General features: G+C 42.9%; 1 long non-coding RNA gene across 1 annotated transcript in view; it reads right to left on the bottom strand.

The window, feature by feature from the left end:
• Positions 1–859: 859 nt before the first annotated feature.
• Positions 860–15,361, bottom strand: part of LOC117199479 (uncharacterized) — a 35,219-nt gene continuing 20,717 nt past the window's right edge. Inside the window, exon 3 of the long non-coding RNA XR_004480735.2 lies at positions 860–1,421. This is a non-coding gene — a long non-coding RNA (uncharacterized LOC117199479). The remainder of the gene's footprint in view (positions 1,422–15,361) is intronic.

Raw genomic sequence — 15,361 nt, forward strand, 5'->3', positions numbered from 1 at the left:
CCCCAACGCCCCCGGGAGGGCAGTAACCACCCAGGTGAGACCTACCACTCCCTCAAATACCCAAGATTCTCCTCTCTGGTCTGCCATCCACAACTAGGATTTCCAGATTTAGCAAAAAAAAATATAGAACACCCAATTAAATTTGAATTTTAAATAAACAATGCATAATTTTTTAGTGTTAAGTATGTCCCCAATATTGCACTACTCGTTATTTATCAAAAAATGCAAATATAACTAGTGGCCTTTATTTTATCCAGAAGCCCTACCCACAGCCCATCACCACCACCTACAAACCCGTCTCCCAGAAATTCCCTTGGGCTGGTCACTGTGGTGTGTGCTGAGCCATCCCCTACTTCTTCCCTGCAAGATCTGTCTGTTCTGTATTTCAGTTCCTGGTGTTCCATCACTGTGGGATAAGTCTCAGTGCGATGGTAAATACTTTTAATCAGATGAACAGATTCTTCCTAATAGGTAGGCTACTTACCCCATCTAGGTAGCACCTTCCATTAACCTGGTTAAAGTATACACCAGTCTCCGGAAGTCTCTCAGATTGAACAGTGGTGGGGAGGACAGACGGAAACAGGAAGCATTCCTAGGGCTAACAGCTTATGCTATGTGACCCTAAATTCCAATGAGTCTCAATTTTGCCTGCACAACGGGGAGCTTTAAACACTGTTGGTGTCTAGTCCTACCCTCAGAGACTCTGAGTGAATTATTCTGGGACGGAGCCTGGCATTGGGGATTTTTTAAAGCCCTAACCTCCCCCACCCCTACCCAGGGTCTCCCTAATTTACAGCCGAGGTTGAGAATCACTCCTCCACTTCCTGAGAAAAGCGAGAGAAAGGAGAGAGCAAGATAAAGGTCGAGAGGGGAAGAGAGAGAATGAGACCTGATTTCAGGGGCTCCTGGCACTGGTCATCGAGGGGATTTGGAAGTATCAAGAGGCAGACACACTCCACTCGAGCAGGGGGACAAAATGTTCAAGAAAGTAATATACTTCGAATGCGTTCCACTTAGAGCAAAACAGATGTGAAAAAGCACTTCTGAAAAGCCCAGAGAGTGTTTCATTTTGTGCCAAACACTGTCCTTAGAGATGCCCCAGCTTACCAAAAAAAAAAAAGAGTCCCCTAGAGAGAGTCCCATTTTTCTTTATTATCCGGTGAGTCTAACCAACGCCAGGATCAGGTTCAGAAGCCGGGCTGCTCACATGCATGGCCTTCCTGGTGTTAGCTGAGGAGCAAGCTTCTGATGTCACCATGGGCACCTCAGCGAAAGAGCCTCCCCCCTTGGCTCCATGTGGGCTGTGAGCCCAGAGTGTCAGTCCCTGTGCCGTCAGCACACGCCGGCCTCGACAAGTAGGGCAGCATCGACATGGCTCCAACCTCCACCAAGAGGTACTTGCCGCTGGCAGGAAGTTGCTTCTGCAGAATTAAAAACCATCAGAGTTGATCAAAGGAAGTGCAGGGTAGGCTGGCGGGCGGGCCAGATCCTAATCTCCACTTGTTGGCCTCACACATCACTGCACATGAGTCACCCGCTGAGCTCAGCGGACATGCTGTTTGGATTAGGCTTTTACAGGCGAGGCTTGCCAAGCTTGCCTCTGCCGGCTCGCTGCACAGAGCAGCAGAGAGGAGAGGGAGGAAGGTGGGTTGTGGGTTAGATGTGGTTGCCCAGGTGCCGGGGGGGGAGGCGGCTGGCTCCCCAGCTACACAGGACAGTGGCAGCAGGGGGTGGTTGTGAGTCCCACTGTCCCCCACCCATCTTCTCAGCTCAGCTCCACGAACCCCATTAGGAGCAACGGAGCCCACACCAGGCCTACACATCCTTCCTCTCTTGCCAACTCTCCAATTAAGATGTACTATTACAGGACTCACATCTTGCCTTCACTCAACCATTTGCCTCTCAACGAGCAGGAATTCCTTTTCTCAAAAGCAGGCAACACTTCATCACTCAGGCATCCTGCTCAAATGCAGTGGAGTCCAGCAAAAAAGGGAGGGAGGTCAGAAAATAAAAATTCCTAAATTAAGAGCCAATCCATAAAAGCAGGGCTTCCCCTAGTGCCTAGCTGGTGTGACATCACCATGAGTTACTCAATGAAAATGGTGTCAGAGTAGCGGCTCAATTACACGTGGAAGATTTCCTCAAGAAACAGAAGTCTGCAGAAAATGAATAGGGGTAGAAGATATTCTGCACTTAGGTCTTTGGGGGGCTGCCTCCAGAGGAGCTGATTTCCCTGGGCAGAAAGCTAAACGGGATTCTCTTAGTGCCTAGCAGAGTCTCGGTACTAAGGAGTGGCAGTAGAGGTAACCCAGTGGTTTGTTTTGCAATGGTAGGAACGAGATCAAAATCCTTTGTCTCCAATTCTGCCAAGTTTTGCTTCTGTGCATGGTAACTTGGGAAGAAGCAGCCCCCATTATTTTGTGAGCCAAGGATTCTTGGCTTGTAGTGTCTGCTGGGATTCTCTTCAGAGTATTTTAGACTCTCATTTATTAAAAGCTTCTAAATGGAGGTGGCAGTTCTTGACACTTTCAAAATAAATGTTGCCACTGGTCCTTACACCACTCTTGACTCTAAACCACAAATTTCCAAACTTACCATTGCTCAATTAGCTGTAATTTAAAAAGTATTTCTGATTCCTGGCTTCAGGTTTCTTTTCACCTATCTATAATTCTCAGGGTGCTCAAATTTGCTCATGAAACCTGTCCTTTCCTTCCTTTCCTCCTTTATTATTTTCACTTAAAAATGCAAATGGAGATAGAAGGTACTACCCTGGGTAGGATTCCAGTCACTAAAGCACAGCACAGCAGTGACTGTTAGGTGAACCTCTTTGAACTCCAGCTCGGCCACCAATTCCCAATGTGACCTTGGAGCAATTTTCTTAACCCCTCACAGTCTCAAATTCCTCAGCTGTAAAATGTGGATAAAAATCACCCTGAACTGGGGCTTCCCTGGTGGCACAGTGGTTGAGAGTCCTCCTGCCAATGCAGGGGACACGGGTTCGTGCCCCGGTCCGGGAAGATCCCACATGCCGCAGAGTGGCTGGGCCTGTGAGCCATGGCCGCTGAGGCTGTGCGTCCAGAGCCTGTGCTCCACAACGGGAGAGGCCACAGCAGTGAGAGGCCCACGTACCGCAAAAGAAAAAAAAAAAAAATCACCCTAAACTCATTGATGAGGACTAAATGAGCTAAGGCAAGAAAAACATTCAGTAAAGTCCCTGGTACCCAGTAAACACATAATCAATGCATTATTATTTCTATTACAGTAATTACTCTGCAACCAGCATTACACAGCTAATGGTGGTAAGCTTAATTGGATTTTACCAATAACATTTCTTCCTTCTGAAATTCCTCAGCGCCCAGAGAGCTGACATTTGCTTTAATCAAAAGTATTTGCTTGATGGTGCCTGTGCATCCTTCGTTAGGAAAAGACCATAGGAGAGGAGAAGGAAGAGAGGATTGTGTATCAGTTATGAAAAGAAGGTATTTTCCCTTGGGGGCTCCTTTCTATAACTAGAAGGGAAGTCTCAACTCTTGAGGGCTTGCTGTGGATGGGGGACAGAGGGTGCAGAGTCACATCCTAATGGAATCTGTGAGGGGAGGAAATCATAGGTAGGAATGTGATGTGGCTCAATGTATCAAAAAGGCACATCTACCGAGTTTCTGCATAGCAGGGGATGATGTAAGGAGTAGAGGTCTTTCTGTTTAGAAAGGTACCGTGATGGGCAGCATTTCTAGTGCACGGGTAGGCCCTGGGCATAGTCTACAGGTGGGAGCTGAGAAAAGGGGAATTGGAGCTGCTTTGCATGACAAAAATAAGGCATGCCCCCATTTAGATTTAGTTGGGGAGAATATGTTGGAAGATTGGAATATGTGTTGGAAGATTCTCCCCTCCCTTCCTTAATATGGATTTGGACTGAGACTAATGGTTTGTCTTTGGGGTGTGTGTGTGTGTGTGAGAGAGAGAGAGAGAGAGATATCTGAGAGTTACAAGCAATCAGAAGACCACAGGAAGAATGAGGAGGGTATCCTGACTACACGCTGGCAGAGAGACCCTGAAGAGAACAAGAACTGGAGAAATGAAGCCTCCCTTGGACTGTTCTGGGCCTCATCTAACTACATGGCATTATTTCTAACTGAGTAATTCAGACTTTGAGAAATGCATGGCTGTGGAGTATCTTTACCTTACAGATGATCCTATTTGTGGTAAGAGGTAAGGTTGGGTTGGATCTTGTTGAGTGAGGATTTCATGGGCTGGGTTGGGGGGGTTGCATTAAAATGTAAACATAGTGATAGCTTGTATTCTTTGTCTTTTGTGTGCTTTAATCCCAGCACTTAGAACGTGCCTGGGACATCGTTGGTATTTAGTAAACATTTATTGAATGAATGAATTTTGCCATGGAGAAAAGTAGGCTCACAGAGGAAAAGAAGAAACAGAGGTTGGGCCTTGGGGCTGGTCATTAAGGATAGGAAATGGGCCATGCCTATGAAGACACCCTGCTAAGGTTTTTTCCTTCTCCCCTTGGCCTCTGGGAACAATCATATTTAATATTCAGATTTTTTCCCCTTCTACATATCCCCAAATTTTCAATGAGGTGGCTTACACATACACGTTAGAGGTGTAGAATTAGGTGACAACACAACAAAGGCAAATGTGGCTTCCCTGCATTGTCCCTTGTATTAGTTTCCCATGGCTGGTATAACAAACTGTCACCAATGCCACAAATTTATTACCTTACTGGTCTGCAGGTTAGAAGACCTAAAATCAAGGCATCTGCAGGGCTGCATTCCTTCTGAAGGCACCAGGCAAGAATCTGTTTTCTTGCCCTTTTCAGCTTCTAAGCACAGTCCGCATTCCTTGGCCTTTTCCTCACATCCCTCTGACCTCTGCTTACACTGTCACATCTCCCTCTCTGACTCTTACTCTCTTTCTCTTATAAGGACCCTTGTGGTTACATCGTGTTCACCCAGATATTCCAGGACAATCTCCCCAACTCAAGGTCCTTAACTTAATCACATCTGCAAAGTCCTTTTGCCACGTAAGGTAACATATTCACAGATTCCAGAATGTGGACATTCTTGGGGGCCATTGTCCTGCCTACCACATCCCCGAGGCACCATCGGTGTCATGTCCAGGGAAGATGGCAGCCCCGGAACACAGGCCAAGACCCACACTCTAGCGAGCAGAGACCCTGGCTGAGTGTGGAGTTTAAGGGCAGGTGAAAGCAGAGGCATAGGCAGCAGCCTGGACTGGCTTTGGAGATGAGAGACCCATCCCTTTCTGCAAATATACTGGAGCAAAGTGATTCTTAGTGACAGAGACAGAAAGATAGAGTCTGCTTTTATGGATAGAGGGGCTGTCTAGGCAGCAGACACTCAGGTTACAGCCCTTTTCCAGTTTGGGGGTTAAGAATTTGAAACAATTTGTACAGTGCAGTGTCTGGTTTATGGCAGGTGCACAATTCAATAAGAGCCATCTATTATTAAAACCAGAAGGAAAGGGGGCAGGGGGGCTCCAGAGCCCCAGCTGCCGGAGGAAGCAGGTCATACACAGCTCTACATCCCCAACCCCGGGAAAACAGGAAGAAGACCTGTCATGAGGGAATAAGGTATGAGGCAGGTGTGCAGAGGTAGAGTTTCAAATGCCCTTTATCTTAATTTCTTCCCATACAAGCTAGGAGGAAGCATCTGGCCGGTTCTCTAATGAAACTTGGAACTCACTGCTGAAGGCAAGAAGAAAATATTTTTGTGGTTTTTCTGTGGGGGAAGAAAGCAATAAATTTTTCTGTTGTTGAAGGAACACCTTTCAGTTGTGTAGCTCTGAGAGGGATGTATTATTATTAAAGCATACGTGCCTGAAAGTTTATTACTCAGGCCACTGGGAAGCTTCACATAGACCCTGAAGGGTAAGAACAAAGGATGAGCTGGTGGTCCCAAGCTCAAAGGTAGTCACAGTAGATACAGATTTAAGAAATTGACATTCCTACTAGAACAGCTAGGTTTTTGCGGTGAGTGTTGGCTCTGGAAAGCTCATCTGTATCTCCCCATGGATTTCTTACAGAGCCCCTGCTCAGCAAGGAGCATCTGTTTTCAGTTGGCCTGCTCTTATCAGTCGGATGTGGTAGGAGAAGAGGACAAGGTTTTGCTCTTTTTTTTTTTCCCACTTAAAAATTAAAAAAAAATTTTTTTAATGTTTATTTATTTATTTTCTTATTAGTCATCCATTTTACACACATCAGTGTACACACGTCAATCCCAATCTCCCAATTCATCCCAACACAACCCCCCACCCCCAGCAATCTGTATATCTTCTTTGGAGAAATGTCTATTTAGGTCTTCTGCCCATTCTTGGATTGGGTTGTTTGTTTTTTTAATATTGAGCTGCATGAGCTGTTTGTTATATTTTGGAGATTAATCCTTTGTCCAATGATTCATTTGCAAATATTTTCTCTCATTCTGAGGGTTGTCTTTTTGTCTTGTTTATGGTTTCCTTTGCTGTGCAAAAGCTTTTAAGTTTCATTAGGTCCCATTTGTTTATTTTTGTTTTTATTTCCATTACTCTAGGAGGTGGATCAAAAAATATCTTGCTGTGGTTTATGTCAAAAGGTGTTCTTTCTATGATTTCCTCTAAGAGTTTTATAGTGCCCAGTCTTACATTTAGGTCTCTAATCCATTTTGAGTTTATTTTTATGTATGGTGTTAGGGAGTGTTCTAATTTCATTCTTTTACATGTAGCTGTCCAGTTTTCCCAGCACCACTTATTGAAGAGACTATCTTTCCTCCATTGTATATCCTTGCCTCCTTTGTCATAGATTAGTTGACCATAGGTGCGTGGGTTTATCTCTGGGCTTTCTATCCTGTTCCATTGATCTATATTTCTGTTTTTGTGCCAGTACCATATTGTCTTGATTACTGTAGCTTTGTAGTATAGTCTGAAGTCAGGGAGTCTGATTCCTCCAGCTCTGTTTTTTACCCTCAAGACTGCTTTGGCTATTCGGGGTCTTTTATGTTTCCATACAAATTTTAAGATTTTTTTGTTCTAGTTCCATAAAAAATGCCATTGGTAATTTGATAGGGATTGCATTGAATCTGTAGATTGCTTTTGGTAGTATCGTCATTTTCACAATATTGATTCTTCCAATCCAAGAACATGGTATATCTCTCCATCTATTGGTATGATCTTTAATTTCTTTCATCAGTGTCTTATAGTTTTCTGCATTACAGGTCTTTTGTCTCCCTAGGTAAGTTTATTCCTAGGTATTTTATTCTTTTTGTTGCAATGGTAAATGGGAGTGTTTCCTTAATTTCTCTTTCAGATTTTTCATCATTAGTGTATAGGAATGCAAGAGATTTCTGTGCATTAATGTTGTATCTTGCAACTTTACCAAACTCATTGATTAGCTCTAGTAGTTTTCTGGTGGCATCTTTAGGATTCTCTATGTATAGTATCATGTCATCTGCAAAGAGTGACAGTTTTACTTCTTCTTTTCCAATTTGTATTCCTTTTATTTCTTTTTCTTCTCTGATTGCCGTGGCTAGGACTTCCAAAACTATGTTGAATAACAGTGGTGAGAGTGGACATCCTTGTCTTGTTCCTGATCTTAGAGGAAATGCTTTCAGTTTTTCACCATTGAGAATGATGTTTGCTGTGGGTTTGTTGTATATGGCCTTTATTATGTTGAGGTAGGTTCCCTCTATGCCCACTTTCTGGAGAGTTTTTATCATAAATTGGTGTTGAATTTTGTCAAAAGCTTTTTCTGCCTCTATTGAGATGATCATATGGTTTTTCTTCTTCATTTTGTTAATATGGTGTATCACACTGATTGATTTGCATATATTGAAGAATCCTTGCATCTCTGGGATAAATCCCACTTGATCATGGTGTATGATCCTTTTAATGTGTTGTTAGATTCTGTTTGCTAGTATTTTGCTGAGGATTTTTGCATCTGTATTCATCAGTGATATTTGTCTGTAATTTTCTTTTTTTGTAGTATCTTTGTGTGGTTTTGGTATCAGGGTGATGGTGGCCTCATAGAATGAGTTTGGGAGTTCTCCTTCCTCTGCAATTTTTTGGAAGAGTTTGAGAAGGATGGGTGTTAGCTCTTCTCTAAATGTTTCATAAAATTCACCTGTGAAGCCATCTGGTCCTGGATTTCTGTTTGTTGGAAGTTTTTTTTTTTTTCCGGTACGCGGGCCTCTCACTGTTGTGGCCTCTCCCGTTGCGGAGCGCAGGCTCCAGACGCGCAGGCTCAGCGGCCATGGCTCACGGGCCCAGCCGCTCTGCGGCATGTGGGATCTTCCCGGACCGGGGCACAAACCCGTGTCCCCTGCATCGGCAGGCAAACTCTCAACCACTGCACCACCAGGGAAGCCCTGTTGGAAGAGTTTTAATCACAGTTTTAATTTCATTACTTGTGATTGGTCTGTTCATATTTTCTATTTCTTCCTGGTTTAGTCTTGGAAGGTTATACCTTTCTAAGAATTTGTCCAATTCTTCCAGGTTGTCCATTTTATTGGCATAGAGTTGCTTGTAGTAGTGTCTTAGGAGGCTTTGTATTTCTGCAGTGTCTGTTGTAACTTCTCCTTTTTCATTTCTAATTTTATTGATTTTAGTCCTCTCCTTCTTTTTCTTGATGAGTCTGGTTAATGGTTTATCAATTTTGTTAATCTTCTCAAAGAACCAGCTTTTAGTTTTGATCTTTGTTATTGTTTTCTTTGTTTCTATTTCATTTATTTCTGCTCTAATCTTTATGATTTCTTTCCTTCTGCTAACTTTGGGTTTTGCTTGTTCTTCTTTCTCTAGTTCCTTTAGGTGTAACGTTAGATTGTTTATTTGAGATGTTTCTTATTTCTTGAGGTAGGCTTGTATAGCTATAAACTTCCAACTTAGAACTGCTTTTGCTGCATCCCATAGGTTTTGGATCGTCATGTTTTCATTGTCATTTGTCTCTAGGTATTTTCTGACTTCCTCTTTGATTTCTTCAGTGATCTCTTGGTTATTTAGTAATGTATTGTTTAGCCTCCATGTGTTTGTGTTTTTTACGTTTTTTTCCCTGTAATTGATTTCTAATCTCATAGCATTGTGGTCAGAAAGGATGCTTGATATGATTTCAATTTTCTTAAGTTTACTGAGGCTTGATTTGTGACCCAAGATGTGATCTATCCTGGAGAATGTTCCGTGTGCACTTGAGAAGAAAGTGTAATCTGCTGTTTTTGGATGGAATGTCCTATCAATATCAATTAAATCTATCTGGTCTATTGTGTCATTTAAAGCTTGTGTTTCCTTATTAATTTTCTGTTTGGATGATGTCCATTGGTGTAAGTGAGGTGTTAAAGTCCCCCACTATTATTGTGTTACTGTCGATTTCCTCTTTTAGAACTGTTAGCAGTTGCCTTATGTATTGAGGTGCTCCTAAGTTGGGTGCATATATATTTATAATTATTATATCTTCTTATTGGATTGAGCCCTTGATCATTACGTAGTGTCCTTCCCTGTCTCTTGTAACATTCTTTATTTTAAAGTCTATTTTATCTGATATGAGTATTGTTACTCCAGCTTTCTTTTGATTTCCATTTGCATGGAATATCTTTTCCATTCCCTCACTTTCAGTGTGTATGTATCCCTAGGTCTGAAGTGGGTCTCTTGAAGACAGCATATATATGGGTCTTGTTTTTGTATCCATTCAGCAAGCCTGTGTCTTTTTTTTTTTTTTTTTTTTTTTTTTTTTTGCGGTATGCGGGCCTCTCACTGTCGTGGCCTCTCCCGCCGCGGAGCACAGGCTCCGGACGCGCAGGCTCAACGGCCATGGCTCACGGGCCCAGCCGCTCCGCGGCACGTGGGATCCTCCCAGACCAGGACACGAACCCGTGTCCCCTGCACCGGCAGGCGGACTCTCAACCACTGCGCCACCAGGGAAGCCCAAGCCTGTGTCTTTTGGTTGGAGTATTTAATCCATTCACCTTTAAGTTAATATTTGTTATGTATGTTCCTATTACCGTTTTCTTAATTTTGGGGGGTTTGTTTTTGTAGGTCCTTTTCTTCTCTTGTGTTTCCCACTTAGAGAAGTTCCTTTAGCATTTGTTGTAGAGCTGGTTTGGTGGTGCTGAATTCTCTTAGCTTTTGCTTGTCTGTAAAGGTTTTGATTTCTCCATTGAATCTGAATGAGATCCTTGCCAGGTAGAATAATCTTGGTTGTAGGTTCTTCCCTTTCATCACTTTTAAGTATATCATGTCACTTCCTTCTAGCTTGTAGAGTTTCTGCTGAGAAATCAGCTGTTAACCTTATGGGAGTTCCCTTGTATGTTATTTGTCATTTTTCCCTTGCTGCTTTCGATAATTTTTCTTTGTCTTTAATTTTTGCCAGTTTGATTACTATGCATCTCAGCATGTTTCTCCTTGGATTTATCCTGTATGGGACTCTCTGCACTTCCTGCACTTGGGTGGCTATTTCCTTTCCCATGTTAGGGAAGTTTTTGACTATAATCTCTTCAAATATTTTGTCTGGTACTTTCTCTCTCTCGTCTCCTTCTGGGACCCCTATAATGCGAATGTTGGTGCATTTAATGTTGTCCCAGAGGTCTCTTAGGCTGTCTTCATTTCTTTTCATTCTTTTTTCTTTATTCTCTTCCACAGCAGTGAATTCCACCATTCTGTCTTCCAGGTCACTTATCCATTCTTCTGCCTCAGTTATTCTGCTATTGATTCCTTTTAGTGTATTTTTCATTTCAGTTATTGTGTTCTTCATCTCTGTTTGTTTGTTCTTTAATTCTTCTAGGTCTTTGTTAAACATTTCTTGCATCTTCTTGATCTTTGCCTCCATTCTTTTTCCAAGGTCCTGGATCATCTTCACTATCATTATTCTGAATTCTTTTTCTGGAACATTGCCTATCTCTATTTCATTTAGTTGTTTTTCTGGCATTTTATCTTGTTCCTTCATCTGGTACATAGCCCTCTGCCTTTTCATCTTGTCTATCTTTCTGTGAATGTGGTTTTTGTTCCACAGGCTGCAGGATTGTAGTTCTTCTTGCTTCTGCTGTCTCAGTCTTGCTCTTAAGGAGGTCATTCATTCTGTACAAATGTGGTGAACCCTTGCTGGACGTTCTAGGCACTGATCTAGGTTCAAGGGATATTACAACGACCAAAACAGACAACAAATGATAACCATGTATCTGGTTGTGATAAGTGGTCTAGAGACAGACAAGGCAGAAGAAAGGGTTGAAGAGCAGCATTTGATGTGGGGAGTGGGAGGAAGGCCCCTCTGATAATGGGGTAGTTGTGCAGAGACTTGAAAGACGTGAAGGTGGCAAAGGGGCAAGTCACACAGACATCGCAAGAGTGGGCCACGTGGAGGGAACATCTATTGAAGCTTATGAAAGTAGCTCAGTTTTCAGTGGGCACTATGTACAGTGCTGACAGGGTTACAATATCTGTCTCCCTCCTCATGCAGTGTCCTCACCCACAATGGTGGGTGGCAGCTCCTTTGTGTCACACATCCCAATCTCCAGCCATGGTGAACTGGACCTGAGGAGGGAGGGCATCCATCCAAACTGAGCAATCTTGCATAAAGTAAGGGCAATCAATCATCAGGGAAAATCAGCAGTACGCGGCGACTGTCTCTCGAGGCTCACCTGGGGTTTTGAGTCTAGGAGGCTGGAGTTAGAAGGCCAAAGCCTGTGTGACTGAGAGTGGGTTTATCAACCTGTTCTTGAGGCAGAGACACACCCCAAGGCTATGCTGTGCAGTCGAACCTTTCCTAGGGTGAGTCCTGCTCCTCTGCAGGTATCTCCTGAGTGCAGGTACATAGATTAGGTGCAGAGATTGCAAAGGAAGAGCACACAGCAAACAGAAATACTTACACTGAGATTGCTTAGGCTTGAAGCAACATTCCTCTAATGCTCCCTATGCACACGCACTTGATAAGTAGAAACATAATTTGGATTTTTCAAAACTCTTTTTATGAATGGTGGGGTTTGTTTGTTTGTTTTTTTAAGGCACTACTTTTTTTAAGAAGCCTGCGTGCTTCTATCTTGAAAATGTAATTTATGGGTGTGAGGAAGGATTTTTGTTTTTGTCTTTTTTTTAAAGGAAGTTTTCCGATGAGGAAGCTTTGTCCTTTTAATACCTTGAATATCCAGGGTGGATGGAGCCAGTCAGGCTCTGACACGCCTCTTGTTCCAAGCTCTGCCGTCTCTTGGACTGCAGCCTCTCCACAGCTTACCCTGAGTTGGCTGAGCAGATTTCTTCATGAGTAAAATGCAAATAGCAATGTTCTCAAGGCCAGAGCATTTCTTTCTCCCAGGGAGGTTGTGAATTTCCAAGGTGCTTCTCTGCTAAGCTGAGATTTCATTAACTAAATTGTGTAAAAGGGCTTATTGTCACACCTTGCACTAAATATCAATACCATAAAAATACCAGTAGTTGCTAAATACTAGTGCCTATAGAGGTTATGTCGAAAAAGAAAGTCCTTTTTAGATAGAGATGCATACTGAAGTATTTATGAGTAAAATGACATTGTGTCTGGAGCTTGCTTTTAAAAATTCCAGTTAAAAAAATGTGCATATTTGTGGGGGAAGGAGACAGAAGTAGGGTGCTAGTTGCAACAAGATTGGCACCTGTAGAGATTGTTCAAACTGGGTGGTAGGAACATGGGGGTTCACTATTCCATTCTGTCTCACTTTGTGTGTGTTTGAAACGTTTCATGATACAAAGTTAAAAGACAGAGAGAGAAAGAGAGAAAAAAATAGTCTGACCCACTCTTTTCTCTCTGGACTCTGTTATTACATAACGTCAGCAGGGATCCGAACGTGGGGAATTTGATTATGGGAGTTTTTGCAGTGTGACTTCAACAAAGGGAAAAGTTTGATGGATTATTTCTGGAGAGTGGAACAGTCAGGGTTTCCAAGAAGAGTGATGTTGAAATGAATAATGAAGATTCCTTGCTCAGTGATGCAGCCTGCGGGCTCTTGTCAGACGTTCTGGGAAATCGCGGAAGGGGCTGGCATCGACCTGGCGGCTTAGCGCTTACTTGTGAAGGGCAGGAAAGATCCACGTGCTCCCTGCAGTTTCCCTCAGTCCCTCGAGAATGGTAGTGGGATTTACTTGTACTTTATATCCAGGGCTATGGCCAGGACAGTGCAGCCGTCCAGGTCAGTCGTGCATCCTGGCTCCCTGGATGTGGCATTCTCAGAAGCCTCGGTGTCTTGCAGCGGAACACGGTTGAGGGAGTGTGTGTAGGGCAGTCAGGCCTGGCAGCCAGTCTCCAGCATTCTCGCAGATTCCCACTAAGCCCAGAAAGGAGCACCGGAATGCAACACAGGAAGTTCCCTCTTCTCAACCGCCGTCCCTGGGCTTGCAGGGTGGGGTGGAAATTGGCCTATGGGTGACCACACCCAGCTCCCTATCCACCCCAACCAGAGACTTTACATCCTCAACAGCTGCTGTCTGTGTTTGGCTTTCAGCTCAGGCTGCTTTGACCCAGCTCCCAGAAACCAGTTTGCAGGGGACAACTGTGACACAGACGTTCCAGTCATAACTGACCTGCAACTTCTTCCTACTGTCCCCCTGCCATGCACATAGTGTGTCCTCATTTCATTGCTAAGACAGGATTTATCTCAGGAGGTGCCTCCTTGATTTGCCTATGATTTTGTTCTGGAGTTTCTTAAAACTTATTCCAAAAGCTCATCTCATCACTTAAAATGTGTGAGGAATTTTTTTTTTTTAAGTGGGTTTCAGTGGACTAAAGAATAAGATGATGGAGATGCCTTTATTTGTATTGCTCAAGCTGCTCTGTGGGATAAGATTGGACAATGAATGGTGCTTTAGGAAGTAACTTGGCTCTTCCATATCATAATCAATTCAACAAATCAAGAGATGACGTGGGCTATGAACTCTTTGGTGCTGCCTTTTTAAGGGCTCATAATCCCTGAAAATCATTCAAATCCTTCAGTATGGTAATAGCACTCCTGGAAATTTCTACAAAGGAAATAATTCAAAAGAAGAAGGGGGGAGGAAATCTTTATACGTATATAGATATTTATGGGAGAATCACTTGTAATAGTGAAAATTGGAAACATAGCAGAGGAATGGTTAAAAAAATTATGATATATCTGTGGAAAACCATGTAGCCACAAAAAATGATGATTAGGAAGACTATACAAGGAAAGTGTTTATTAAGTGATGCTAAAAAAGTGGAACACAAAAATTATATGAACATTAAAATTATGTAATTATATTATAATAATGTAATTTCTATATCTGACTGAAGACTGAAAGGAAATTTGGGAGAAGGGAAAGTGGTTGTGTTAAATGGTGGAAAAATGAGTGATGTTTTTCTTTTTAAATACCTTTAGTGTTGTTGTAGACTTATTTTAGTAATAAGTAATTCTTTTTTTTTTTTTTTTTTTTTTTTTTTGCAGTACGCGGGCCTCTCACTGTTGTGGCCTCTCCCGTTGTGGAGCACAGGCTCCGGACGCGCAGGCTCAGCGGCCATGGCTCATGGACCCAGCCGCTCCACGTCACGTGGGATCTTCCCAGACCGGGGCACGAACCCGCATCCCCTGCATCGGCAGGCAGACTCTCAACCACTGTGCCACCGGGGAAGCCCATAAATAATTCTTTAAAAAAAAAAGAATACTCAAGCTCCTTAACTTGTTGTGGTTGTTTTAACTTTGGGCAGTAAGTGAAAAAATATTCAAAAACTAAAGGAAGTCACATCAGCAACTATCAAATCTTGAGCTCAGAATGTGACTAATTGACAATAGTAGGAGTCAGATGAGAGAATCTAAAGATAACAGATACAGGAAATAGGTCCAAGAGGCAGTGGGGGAAAGGATTTGCATAGTTCAATATTTACAAAAAGGAACAAACTCACATCCATTCATTAGTCTATATTGAGTCTGATGATACCTGTGAACAAAAAGAGAGAGCCAAAGAGGCATCCTATATTAGCCTTTCTCTAACATTAATGGTCCATTTTGGGTGCCTTCCCTGAAGGCAGCTGAGCAACTCACCTAGAGGAATGGTTCAAATCATTCCTGATTTTTAAATATTAACCCTTGGCCAACTTAATTAATCATAGCGTACCAGCACTTGGAAGCACTCAAACAAAACACCCTTTACCCACAGGAGATGCATCCACCCCAAGCTGCTCTTCCCTTATAATCTTGCCCCAAACTTGCATGGGCAGCTCAGGACAAATTCTGGTCCCAGGCTGCCAATGTCGTGTATTGATGGAGTGAAGCAGGCTGACAGTCTACAACCTGAGAAGGTTTTAGGAGAAGAGTCTGTGTTAAGTGCCAGTGTTAATTACAGTTGATTTAAACCTTAGATTGTGGATGGACCATGAAAAAGGCAGATTGATGACTAC

Source organism: Orcinus orca, chromosome 13 (assembly GCF_937001465.1).
Source record: "Orcinus orca chromosome 13, mOrcOrc1.1, whole genome shotgun sequence".
Classification (NCBI taxonomy): domain Eukaryota; kingdom Metazoa; phylum Chordata; class Mammalia; order Artiodactyla; family Delphinidae; genus Orcinus; species Orcinus orca.